Source organism: Chlorocebus sabaeus, chromosome 1, assembly GCF_047675955.1.
Source record: "Chlorocebus sabaeus isolate Y175 chromosome 1, mChlSab1.0.hap1, whole genome shotgun sequence".
Classification (NCBI taxonomy): domain Eukaryota; kingdom Metazoa; phylum Chordata; class Mammalia; order Primates; family Cercopithecidae; genus Chlorocebus; species Chlorocebus sabaeus.
This window is the reverse complement of record NC_132904.1, coordinates 32453292-32466448: the sequence shown is the minus strand read 5'-3', so window position 1 is coordinate 32466448 and position 13157 is coordinate 32453292.

Genomic DNA, 13157 nt, shown 5'->3' with positions numbered 1-13157 from the left:
GTCACACATTGTGACCTGGGTCCCAGTCACTGTCCTGCCTTGTGCTGGATGACCCTGGCCAATCTAATTCATCTTTCTAGGCCTTATCCAAATAATGAAGTTGGGAGAGGTGGTCTCTAGGAACCCTTGGAATTCAACTATTCACAACCTTTCGGGACCCAATTAAACTTTTTTTTTTTTTTTTCAGGGGAAATGTAGGAATGAGCCATCATGAAACGATGCCAGAGGCTGGAGAGCCTGGATACATTGACATAATTGGGGGATGAGTAATTTATTACAATTCGATTCCAGGACAGCCCAGGCTACAGCTCCCCAGGAAGTATCTCTAAAGGTTCTACTTGCTAATCATCACCATATGAAGGGCGGGGAGATTGCTTTCATCTGTGACTTTTATGGGACCATCCAGCTATTCTTCAGAGCCAGTTTCTCATCAAAAATGGGGTTTATTACCACAAAAGTTAAAGACCTTAGTACACATTTTGGTAAACATAGACTGATATCCCCTAGCAGGAATCAAGAGAACAAATTTCATTTACTGAAAGGTTACCAGGCATTGTGCTAAGAGCTCTACATGGCTTCTTCCATTTAATCCCCCAAACAACTCTATGAAGTCATGTGCCAGGTAATCAATGTATCTTTCTCAGGTCCAAATTCACCCTTCAGTACCTGCTCTGCCATACTAACATGTAAAGCATTTCTCCTTTACCTTGAGCGCCATGATAAGCTTTGTCAGTAGAGGGCGCTGGCGAGACATCACGGGAGGATGCGGTTTCTCTTCCTGGTTCTGGCCTGCTGTTTTGCTTGGTTTGCTCCATCTGCTTTGTAAAGCCTCCTCCTGTGCATATGTGAGGACATCCAGTGGCATTCTGCTCCACCCAGGCTCCCAGAGTGCCCAGTCCCTCAGCCACTTTGCAGCCCTGCCAGGGGCCCAGTGACCACCTTGCTGTGTGGCCTTCCTGATGCAAACGCCAGTGCGCTCCAGGGCTCCCCAACATGCTCCCTGGCCTACCCTACAGCCTCGGTTTGCCTGCCCCCCGGGGAGGGCTGTTTTCCACTGCCCTACTAGCATCAACACCACGAGTCCTAGGTCAAGTGTCGCCTTGCCAGGAAGCAGATTCTCAGCATCCTGACTCCATCTGCCCATTCACCTTGGCTCACCTGGACCTGGGAGGGCTGTTTCCTGCTACCAGGAAGCCCACAGACTTCACCATCTAGTGGGCGGCACCATGCCTTCTCCAACCTAGTCCAAACCCCAGCCTCGGGGAAGGCCTCCCCATTCCAAGTTTGTCCTTTCTTGGGCACTTTCCCTCCGCCCTGGAGGACCCTTAGAGTTCCCTTCACATCTTCATGGATACTCACCTATCATCGTTTAATACTTCTTCAGATTAAAACAACCCCTGTTCAAATTGCTGTGCGGTTTCTGTCTCCTGACTGGATGCTGACAGATACAAGTAGGTACTATTATTTCCATTTTAAAGATGAGGGAATGAGATTTAAAGAGGCCAAATGGCTTAGTGAGAATCAGATGCGAAGTATGGCAGAGCTGGACAGAAACCCCAGGATGGTCTGGCTCTAAAGTCTTTGATTTGCACCTCTCTGTACATAAACCAGGAGTTAGTGGAAAGATAGGAAAGATACCACTTAAGAAAGAGGGGTGACTCAGCCCTCTCCCTCCCCTCTTTTCCTATGCCTATGTGTCCTGGGTGTTTCAGATGAAAATAAGGGCAAAAAATGCAAAAATGGGTGGCGCAGAGGCTCACGCCTGTAATCCCAACACTTTGGGAGGCCGAGGTAGGTGGATCACTTGAGGTCAGGAGTTCAAGACCAGCCTGGCCAACATGGCGAAACCCCATCTCTACTAAAAATACAAAAATTAGCTGGGTGTGGTAGCGGGTGCTAGTAATCCCAGCTACTCGGGAGGCTGAGGCAGAAGAATCACTTGAACCCGGGAGGCAGAGGTTTCAGTGAGCTGAGATCACACCACTGCACTCCAGTCTGGGCGACAGAGTGAGACTTCATCTCAAAAAAAAAAGAAAACAGAAAAAAATGCAAAAAGTAGGCCAGCTCCTAGAGGAAGATTTTCAGCGATCAAGAATGTCAATACTCATCTCAAGATAATTGCCAAAATAAACACAGAAAAGAAGGGGAGAAAAAAAAATGCCCCATATATTTAAAAAACCACTTTTATACACTTTACATATGGTCAATACTCTGCTCCAAATACATTTGTTTTGAGGCTATTCAATTTTTGCCAATTTCCCCAGCTTTGTCTTATCTGCTAAAATGCCTCATCTTGCTATGGAGAGAGGTGAAATCCCAGCTTTGGGTCTTGCCTGTATTTGCATCCGGCTCAAAGCAGCCAGATTTCTGGATGATGTATGTCCCAGCTCTAAGGGGCTCTGGTCCTCACTGGGGGTGTGCTCAGAGGCAGCATGTCACAGCTTCCATATTCCTGGAAATGAAGCCCCAACTTGCTTGTAGTTTATCCTTTAGGGAAATCAGCAATGTGAATCCTAATTAGCCTCAAAATAACAAACCCCAGTAATTAATGATCTTCCTTAGGGGTTGCTCTGGTCCTTCAGCTTCGGTCGGGAGGGAAAAAAAAAAGAGTCCAATAGGAGGATTCACTATTTCCTGCTGATTAGAGCTGGTGAGCTCTGGACTAAGAGTTAGGATACCTGGATTTGAGTCCTGGCTTTGCCACTGATTACACGGTCCTTTGTCTCTCTGTAAACAAAAAAGATTGGCATCTAAGCTCCTTTCTAGTTCTGTGGCCCTTCGGCCTCAGAATCCTTTCAACTCTATTTAGCCATGCCAAGTTAAATAACAGCACCTTCACTGAGTGCTCACAATGTGCCAGGCAAATTGCTAAACACCTCAAATGCATTATCTCATTTAAGTCTCACTGCAAACCTATGAGGCGAGCACTATTATTATTATTTTATTTTATTTTATTTTTTGAGATGGAGTCGCGCTCTGTCACCAGGCTGGAGTGCAGTGGCGCCATCTCGGCTCACTGCAACCTCTGCCTCCCAGGTTCAAGTGATTCTTCTGCCTCAGCCTCCCAAGTAGCTAGCTGGGACTACAGGCGTGCTCCACCATACCCAGCTAATTTTTGTATTTTTAGTAGAGATAGGGTTTGACCATGTTGGCCAGGGTGGTCTCGATCTCTTGACCTCATGATCCTCTCACCTTGGCCTCCCAAGTGCTGGGATTACAGGCGTGAGCCACCAAGCCTAGCCTATTATTATCCCCATTTTACAGGTTCAGAGAGATTAGAGCATCATGATAAGAAAGCCACACCATGTGTCCTCTCCCCAGATGGGTTACTGACCTCACAAATATGCTCCAAATGGGGTCCAGTAGGAGAAATGCAGGTAGATCCCTGATTGACATTGTTCAAGTCAGCATCACCCTCATTAGCGGTAAATGAGGAAAAGCAGTAATGAGTAGTCAGGCGGGTGCTTGGAGCGGAAGGCAGAAGGGAAAAGAACATTAATTAGCAAAGCCAGGCACTTTATGCAGGTGGTCTCATTTAATCCTTAGAGCAATGCTATGCATTGGGATTATTCCCATTATACAGATATAAAGAAAATGAGGTTCAGAGAGGATAAGTGACTTGTCCACTTACACTTCCCACCACTAGTCAGCAGCCAACCTGAGATTTCAGTGTATTTTGTTTGACCTCTTCCATCACACTGCATTGGGAGAATTCATTGTTTGTGGCCAGGGATTTCTGGGCCTGGGCAACCATACATACATTTATTGAGGCCAAGACCGTGTCAACTGGCAGTGAAATAACTGTTCAATTCAGACAAAGGGAAGGGGAGGGAAAGGTCTTTAAAAAGTTAGTCCTTTTCTTTGATTTTGGCTGAGCTGAGATTTCCTGGGTCTAGGCCCAGCCTCTGCCCCAGAGGAGCCCCTCCAGGACAAGTGCTGTCCCGCCTCTGAGAGAAGAAACCAAGGACCTGCTAATGATCTTCATGGGAATTGACTCAGGTGTTGGACCCCAAAGAGGCTTCAGAATAGGCCCATTGGAGGAAGCACAGGAACAGGCTATGAGGCAGGAACAAGACACAAACCTAGCCATCCTCAAAGAGCAAAAAAAGTTACTTTTTTTTCTATTTCTCTTTTGACCCTATCTTTGAAGACTACATGTGTAGGAAGAACCACTCCGCTGGACCTTCCAGACATGAGGAATAATTGAGTACAAAGACACGTTGCTCAGATGCTCTTGGGATATAACTTCTCAGCCACCATCCAAAGAGTAGCCTACCATGGTATACAGGTAAACTGGTTCTCTGGAAAACAAAGCAACAAAGGCAGTCCTGCTTTGTAGCACTTGCCAGTTCCCATGATGTAAACGCTTCCAGTTCAAGCTACTAACACTTTAACATTTGGCTTGCAAAATACCTAAATATTTAACAGCTGCCTTCAGCTAAACAAGAAGTGACATCTTGGTTAGAAAACACGTCTTACGCCCGGTGCAGTGGCTCACGCCTGTAATCCCAGCACTTTGGGAGGCCAAGGCGGGTAGATCACGAGGTCAGGAGATCGAGACCATCCTGGCTAACACGGTGAAACCCCGTCTCTACTAAAAATGCAAAAAATTAGCTGGGCATGGCGGCGGGTGCCTGTAGTCCCAGCTACTTGGGAGGCTGAGGCAGGAGAATGGCGTGAACCCAGGAGGCGGAGCTTGCAGTGAACTGAGATGGCACCACTGCACTCCAGCCTGGGCGACTGAGCGAGACTCCGTCTCAAAAAAAAAAAAAAAAAAGAAAAAAAGAAAACATGTCTTATGGGCCAGGCACGGTGGCTCATGCCTGTAATCCCAGCATTTTGGGAGGCCGAGGTGGGTGGGAGCCAGTTGTCAAAGAGTGAGCAGCTTGGCTACTACTAGCAAATCAGTGGAAGCCAGTTCCATGTACCCTGGGTAGCCAGCTCTGAGGGTACACCACTCGGAGCAAGTAAGAGTCTTTTGTGGACAATGGCCCAGTGTTCTGCTTCCCCACTGTGACTCCAGTTATGCCAAGATATTCCCTGTCCTTTTAATTCCTGCATTTCCTTTTACTTGGAAGCTTCTTCCCTTTCTCTTCCTTCTGAAAAACTCCTATACATCCTTCAAGAACCAGGCTGAAAATAACTCTGTTAAATCTTCCCTGTTAAAAGCTCATTCTTGATCCTTTGCACATGCCTGTATTACCTGTTTAAGTGTCTGATTCTTCTACTAGACTGTGAGACCCTTGGTCATATGGTTTGGATCTGTGTCCCTACCCAAATCTCATGTTGAAATGTAACCCCCAATGCTGGAGGTGGTCTGGTGGGAGGTGACTGGACCATAGAGGCAGATTCTCATGGATTAACACCATCCCCTCTTGGTTCTCTTGTCCCAATAGTGAGTTCTTGTGAGGTCTGGATGTTTAAAAGTGTATGACATTGCCCCACCACTTCTGCTGCTCCCCACATGTGAGACACACTTGCTCCTGCTTTCCCTTCAGCCATGAGTAAAACCTCCCTGAGGCCTCCCCAGAAGCAGAAGCCACTCTGCTTCCTGTGCAGCCTGTGGAACCATGAACCAATTAAACCTCTTTCTTTTAAATTACGCAGTCTCAGGTATTTCTTTATAGGAGTGCAAGAAGGGACTAATACACTTCGGGAGAAGGCAGTGCCTGATTTATCTCTGAATGAGGGACCAGACACACAGGAGGCTCACAATCAATGTCTGATAAATGAATGAAGTTATAAACTTATCTATGATTTTAAGAAATGAATGACATCATTCCTTCACCTAGTTTAAATGTCCATGTCTCCAGAAAGTCTATAGAAGCAATTCCAATGGTGGTAGTTGGGCAACAGCAGCTAATAGGATACATCTCTTCTCCAACTATGGGCAAGAACTGACTGTAGCAGTGGACAGGGCTCCTCCTGGCCTATCTCAGCTCTGAAGGGATGTCCTAGGAAGACTCAGACCACTACAGCTGGCGTTAACCTTTTTGGCAATCAAAATAAGGAATGGGAGAGTTTAAGGCCAGAACTTGGTTATTCTCCTAAGTTCTCCCCAAACCTATAAGCCCTCCAAAGGGATGCACTGCAGCCAGGAGGGCACACCCTAGATGTCCCCTCGGGACCTGCCATGAGAATCCAAGCAAAAGGGCCAGACCAACTGCCTCAAACTGAGAATTTCCAACCTGTGAGAGAGAAGTGGAGGGAAGGGATGAAAAGTGAGAGAAAGGATGGAGAACAAGAATGACTAGAGACGGTAGTAATGTTCTTTATGTAAACAGGTGATAATAGCAATGACAAAATTAAGAAAATAAAAACACTGCCATGAAGATTTATAGACTAGCTAATACAGAGCTAAATCGTCAATAACTTGGACTGATAAAAGGCAACGGGGCATCAGCCATGTAAACAGCTCGTCACTTCAATGCTTCCGTGTATATTATGATGACACTGGTTTGTTGATACCACACCGCCCCCATGACCCCAGGCACCAGGAGTGGGGCCTGACTCACTGTGGGGAGTTTGTGCAGGGTTGACACTGACGAGTAGCTTTTCGGAAAGACAAGTTATCCTTGACTGGATGCAGATGGCCCGGTGAAAAATGAAATCTGCCAGCAGACACTGCCTTTATCAGCTGTAGAAGTTCAGCAGGGACGAGACTTCCCCATCCCTGGCCCGCCTGGACGAGCCTCTGGTTTCAGCACCATATCACAGGCTGTCCTAATGAATTCTTCTGCGAGGTTGGAGCCTTCACATATCTGCTTCTAGGAGTGCATCCTGGCGTCTGGAGCATGGTACGGAACTCGCCTGGTGTTTGCATTCCACCTCATGGAGTCGTCAAGGAATGCTTGCGGCAGAAAGGGAGCGCCAGCCTTACTAGGGCTAAATGCCCTGCCTCAACGGGGCCATCTTGCCAGTATCCTGGGCCACCCTCATTGACTTCCAGGTGAGGGGTGCACAGGAAAAACCAAGAGGCTCCCCAGGACGTGTCAAGCCAGACAACCATTGGTGTCTACAGTGTGGAAGACAGTAATAACAAGCACCACTGTTAATTAGCTTTCTCTTATGTGCTGACCCCCATGCCAGGCACTGTGCCTCATGTAACACACGTCTGTCCCATGAGGTTACTGCTATAGCCTCGCCTCATAGATGGGCAAACTGAGGGCTACATGGACCTGTCCAGAGTCAGGAGGCTGGGAAGTGGCAGATCCAGGGAATAAAACAGAGCTTCACATATCCACAGAGGCTGTAACCTTCAAAGGACAAATAAGAATGAAAATGGGCAAAATAAGACTAAGTATCTGGAGATTTGGCACCATACAGTCAGATAAATGAGCAGATGCTTCGGTTTCACTCACGATCCAGTTGCATCGTTGAGAAGGCCGCAGTCTGACAGATCAATCTACCATGTGGATGTTTTTTAAACACTATAAATTCATTTTGGAACACAGCACCCGAAGGGTTGAATTAGCGCTGCTTGTGGTTATTTGCGTCACTGTTCTGCTCCTTTGAAACCGGAACTTAGGAGGCAAGGTGCCTCCAAGGCCCCAGATCGCCCCGTGAACTGAGCCCGATTCTTGATACTGTCCCTCCTGCCAACACACTCAGGTGAGAAAGGTATGATTGTGCCAAGTGCTTTCCACGCTTTCTTCCTCTCCTCTTACCTGGGAAGTTGAAACTGGCTGGAGGCATTCTGATGGGTTCAGAGAAGACCTTTATACAAACGATGCACAGGACAATTGAGGCACAGGCCTGGCCTCCGATGAGGGTGTGTCCCAGCCAGTCCCCTAACAGCACCTTCCTCTCTGGGGTGAGACAGATGGGCATGTGTCCCTTCCACTTCCTGACTTGAGCAGGTCAAAGGAGGAGAACAGAGACAACTGTGTGACAGGGGCGTTTGGCAGTGACTGACCCTGGCTCCTGCCTGCTCCACCCAGCGGTGCCCAGCTCTCCTCTCTGCAGTGAGGCAGGGCCAAGGCTCCCTGGCAGGAGTGGCGCAGGGCCAGTGCAGGCCAGGGCCCCGCATCAAGCTCTGCCTCAGTCCTTTCTGAACGGCTGAGCCTGTTCCACGCACAGCCAGAGGCCTGGCTGCCCTGAGCAGTGCCTGCCAGCAAGACGGAGGGTAGGCAGGCTAAGCACCTGTGGCCTCTCCTTTCATCTTCAGGACAACCTGGGAGATGAAGAGTGGTGCTGTCTGAGTTGAATCTCCAAGGCGCAGAAGGCGTTGCCAGGCTCACGGGGCTGAGTGGCAGAGGGTGTGCTAGTAGCTGCTGCACCTCAGCGCTGGGATATTCCTGTCTCTTTGGGGGTGGGGGCCATGCCACCCTACTGCCTCTTCCCAAGATCCTCACCCTTTGCTCTGATGTCTTTCTAGGCTGTCCTTCGTGAGCAGAGGTTGGCAGAGAGATTGGCCAGGGGCTGGATCGATAGGCAGAAGTGTTGTGGCATCTTGCCACTAGCAGTTGAATGCTACTAACACTGGAGGGGTGTCCTTCAAGGTTCTCCTTAGTGGCGTTCCCTGGGGCCTGGGAACCCCTGCCTAGAAACAGTGGTGGTTTGTCTCCAGGAGGCAGCATCGGGAACATTTCTCTCATCAGGCAGCATCGGGAACATTCACTGGGTGGGCACTTTTGTTGCCCACCCAGTGAATTCAAAGTCAGCTCTCTCAGGAGGGAGAGGTAAACGCCATCTCCCCTAGCCTGGTTATAGGGTGAAGGCAGAAGCTGTCCCACCCAGCTCCTCTCACTTTCTTCCCTCTACAAGAAGCTCTCCATGAGCCGGAGCAGGGAGCACTCCTTCCCAGGACGCTGCTAGGGGAGAGGTTTGCTGGGGCAGGGCTGGAAGGCGGGCAAAGATAGAGGCCACTGACAGGGATCGTTACACTTTTAGAAGTCAGAAAAATTGGGACAGGCGGTGTCTCTAGGACAGGCTCCCTGGCTTTTGTCATTTGGATGGTAAGGACTCATCTTTTAAAAGTGGAGGCTGCCTGCTGAGAAGTGAGACAATCCCATCCATGGGGTCACATCCACAAAAGCCCCCACACCCCTCCATCCCTGGAAACCAATGGCTTCCTCCTCAGCCCGCTCCCTCTGACGTAGAACCCCTTGGGAAAGCAGGATACTGCTTTTAAAGAGTAATCGTTGACCTTGAACTCTTAAGATGTGTTTCTCAATTTTCCCCTTTTATCACTATCCGGCTAACATTATGCCATGTCATTTCTTGAGTTCCGGTATTTAATACAAAATGTTGAATGAAAACATATTTTGTAAACAGGTTCTACAACTGGGTATGGGGGAAGGGAACGCTGTGTCAATCCTGCCCGTCCTTTCTCTGGGCACTTGACAAACATCCCTGGTATCCTGGCAAGTGGGCAAGACATCGCTCTTGCATTCTCTCAACATTCCTGCTCCTCTGGTGCATGAGGCCAACGTGCCCTGGGACGGGGGACAAATGTGGTACAGTGTAGGAGTGAAGAATATGGGCTCTGACTCAGTCAGATTAAAATCTCAACTCTGCCCTATGCACGAACTGCATGATCCTGGGGGAGGTACTTCTGGATCTCGGTTTCTTCATCTGTAAAATGGGAACCACTGTCAAAAGGAGGCGAGTGGAGAGAGTGCATGTAAATGGAGAATGCATGTAAGATGGCACTGAGCTGCACACAAAGGATCAATACATGGCGTGCATTGATCCGATTCGCCGTTCATCACTTGAGCATCTCCTAATTGTGAAAGTCCTAGAGTGTGCATTCACAGGCCAGTGCAGGTTCATGCTGGGGGCAGGCCCCGTGAGACAGAAGCCCCCTCTTCCTGCAGACCTCTCTGACATCCGCACTCCATTCCTCATCTGTCTCATCTTTCTTCCCAGACTGGTCTTCCTCACTCCACCCCTCCTTCTTCTTTCTCCTGGAGCCCAACTGCCTCCTCCATGGCCCTCCGAATCCCCACTGCATCAGGCAATCCTTCATGGCCAAGTGTCAGCATCACCAATGCTCCTGGGATGACAGGAGGGGGGAAAGTCACTGGTCTCAACCAACCACTCCCCTCTGCATTTATCTCAGCCCATCCCCCGGACTATCCTTCAATCCTCCCCTGCTCCATAAAAATATCGCACCAACTCGGCAGTTCACATTTGCTCATTTGGTCTGCTTGACTTGCTTACCGTTGCAGTCTCCCTGTCCGAGGCCTCTACTCGAATTGGGATGATTTTGTCTGTACTTAAAGGCACTGACCTTCCAGATCCCTGGACTTCAGGAATTTGTCCTCATCCTCTCACCAGTCTCTGAAGCACCACCTTATTCAGGGGTCTGGTCTTGATTGTCCTAACTGTACAGGGCTGGCCGGTGGGTTTCCAGATCTCTGAGAATATTACCCTTCCTATGCTGTCTGGCTCTCTCTCTCCTTCTCAAGGCCAGCCTGAGAGTTAACAGAATCAGGATTTTGCTTGAAAAACAGAGGAAAGCCCAGAGCCCTCCATGGAATCAGCTACTTTCTCAGCATAACATCAACTGACAATAGAAATCAGACCAGGTGTGATCATCATCATGAATATTTATATTTATTTATCAGTTTTGCAAGATCCTATCAAATAAATAATTGCACATATTTCAACCACTTGATAATTAAAATAGTCACTAGAAGCAAAGACCTGAATGAAGAGCCCAGACCTTTATATTTTCATAGAGATTTGTCTTCCTTTTTGTGGTTCTCATGCATTTACCTATGATAAATTCCTACAAGCCACTCTGCCTGATTCAAGACTTTGAAGAAAAATGCCTCCTGCGAGTCAGTTAATTCAGAATGGTGGATTAAAGACAGCCCAGACAGCAATTCTTATCATCACCCCTCTCACCTGGTAACAGTCCATCTACAGCAAGTCACTTCCCTCTTCTATGCCAGGGTCTCTCAACCAGGAGACTATTGACATTTTGGGCCAGATCATTCTTTGGGAAGGGGGAGGAAAGGGCTGTCCTGTGCACTGCAGGTTGTTTAGCAGCATCTCTGGCCTGTATCCTCCAGATACCAGGAGCACCCCACCCCTGCCCTGGTCATGATGATCCAAAATGTCTCCGGAATTGCCAAATATCCCCTGGGCGAGCAAAATCAACCCCCCACCCCGCCACCCCCCCGCCACACACACAAACTTCTTCCTGGCACATCCATTAGTCCAAGATTAGTGTTGCAAACACCCTTCAGGGAGGACAGGGCTCCAAGGACCATCACCTTTGCTCTTCGTTACCCAAGACAGCCAAGAAAGTAGTTCCTAGTAGCAGCAAGACATGGGAAAACCCTGCCTGCCAGTGAGGCTTGGGGCTCACAGGGAATACATGCTCACCAAGGCCATAAGACTTCAATTTGTGGATGCTGGAAAACAGGGCATCAGGGAGGCAGGGGTCCACTGCTGAGATGTGTGACTGAGTGAGGTGCAAGGACTGGAGAGGCAGGTGTGCCCCTCACCACACTTGATCTTACCTGTGGAAGTCTCCCCAACTTGTGGAAGTCACCAACACAGGATCCGCCAACTGTGTTTGAAAACAACCCCCTCATGGATGGATTTCCCTGGGCTGGTGCACAGTTCCTCTGACTGCATTCAGCATGCGTGTCTTGACCCACAGTGGACCTTCACAGTAGGGCCCTGGGCCGTCTTCACTGACTCCTCTCAAGGACTAGAAGGGCCCAGCACCATCCCAGGATAGTCAAGTGCTAATCTCATCAGTCACCCTTCAAGTACTTAACAAGCCCACCCTGTAGATCCTTGCTACACACAGTGTCATCCACAGGCTGGCACAGTGGGAATCCCCTGGGAACTTGTTAGAAAAGAAGACTCTCAAGGCGCCGCCCCAGAACTTCTGAATCTGAGTCTGAACTTTAGCAAATTTCCCAGCTGCTGTCCATGGATGTGAACGCTGAGAATCCCTAATGGAAGTAATGCAGGAAAGGGAGAAGATCTCCTTCCCTCTAGAAGCTCACATTCTGGCAGAGAAGATAGGATATATAAAAATGAAGGTCAGTGCGGTGGCTCACTCCTGTAATCCCAGCACTTTGGGAGGCAGATCACGAGGTCAGGAGCTCGAGACCAGCCTGGCCAACATGGTGAAACCCCATCTCTACTAAAAATACAAAAATTAGCCGGGCGTGGTGGTGCATGCCGGTAATCCCAACTACTCAGGAGGCTGACGCAGGAAAACTGCTTGAACCCAGGAGTTGGAGGTTGCAGTGATCCAAGATTACAGCACTGTACTCCAGCCTGGGCAACAGAGCAAGATTCCATCTCAAAAAAAAAAAAAAAAAATGTACACACACACACACACACAAATTAGCCGGGCATGATGCCATGAGCCTGTAATCCCAGCTACTCAGGAGGCGAGGCAGGAGAATTGCTTGAACCCAGCAGGCAGAGGTTGCAGTGAGCCAAGGTCACACCACTGCACTCCAGCCAAAAAAAAAAAAAAAAAAAAAGGATATATAAAAAATGAGGCAAGGGAGCAGAGTGCAAGTCTACACCACCAAGCATGTTTTGGGGGGACACCTGGATGCTGAAGACCAAGACTAAGTGCTGCCTTAGCCACTTACTTCTACTGAGCCTCAATGTCCTCATCTGTAAAGTGGGGATAACACTTGCCCTGTCTACTTTACAGGAGTGTCCTAAAGATCAAAAAGGAGGGGAAAGCACTATTCTGACCTAAAGTACTATTTAATGAACCCGGGAGGCGGAGCTTGCAGTGAGCTGAGATCCGGCCACTGCACTCCAGCCTGGGCGACAAAGCGAGACTCCGTCTCAAAAAAAAAAAAAAAATGTACTCTAAATGTTACAGAGGTTCAGAGAGGAGAGGGCTCCGGGTGACTGGAAGAGTCTGGGAAGATCCAGCAGAGGGAGTTGGGGAACTGGGAGTACTGAGTCATATGCTAAACGAGGTGCTGCAGTAAATAAAACAAGACGGAAAAGTGCACATGCTGACGACTGCACCCAACACCGCCTCAAGCCTGGGCCACAGGGAGCTCCCACTGACTTACTTTCACCCACTAATTCCTCACAGTCTATGGAAGAGCAACACCGTGGGTCTCAGAAACACGTACAGTGTTCACGAGTGCTTTACAGAAGACACAGCAAGTACAGATGGTCTCTGTGGCAAGGCTGGCAAGAAGCTCAATTGC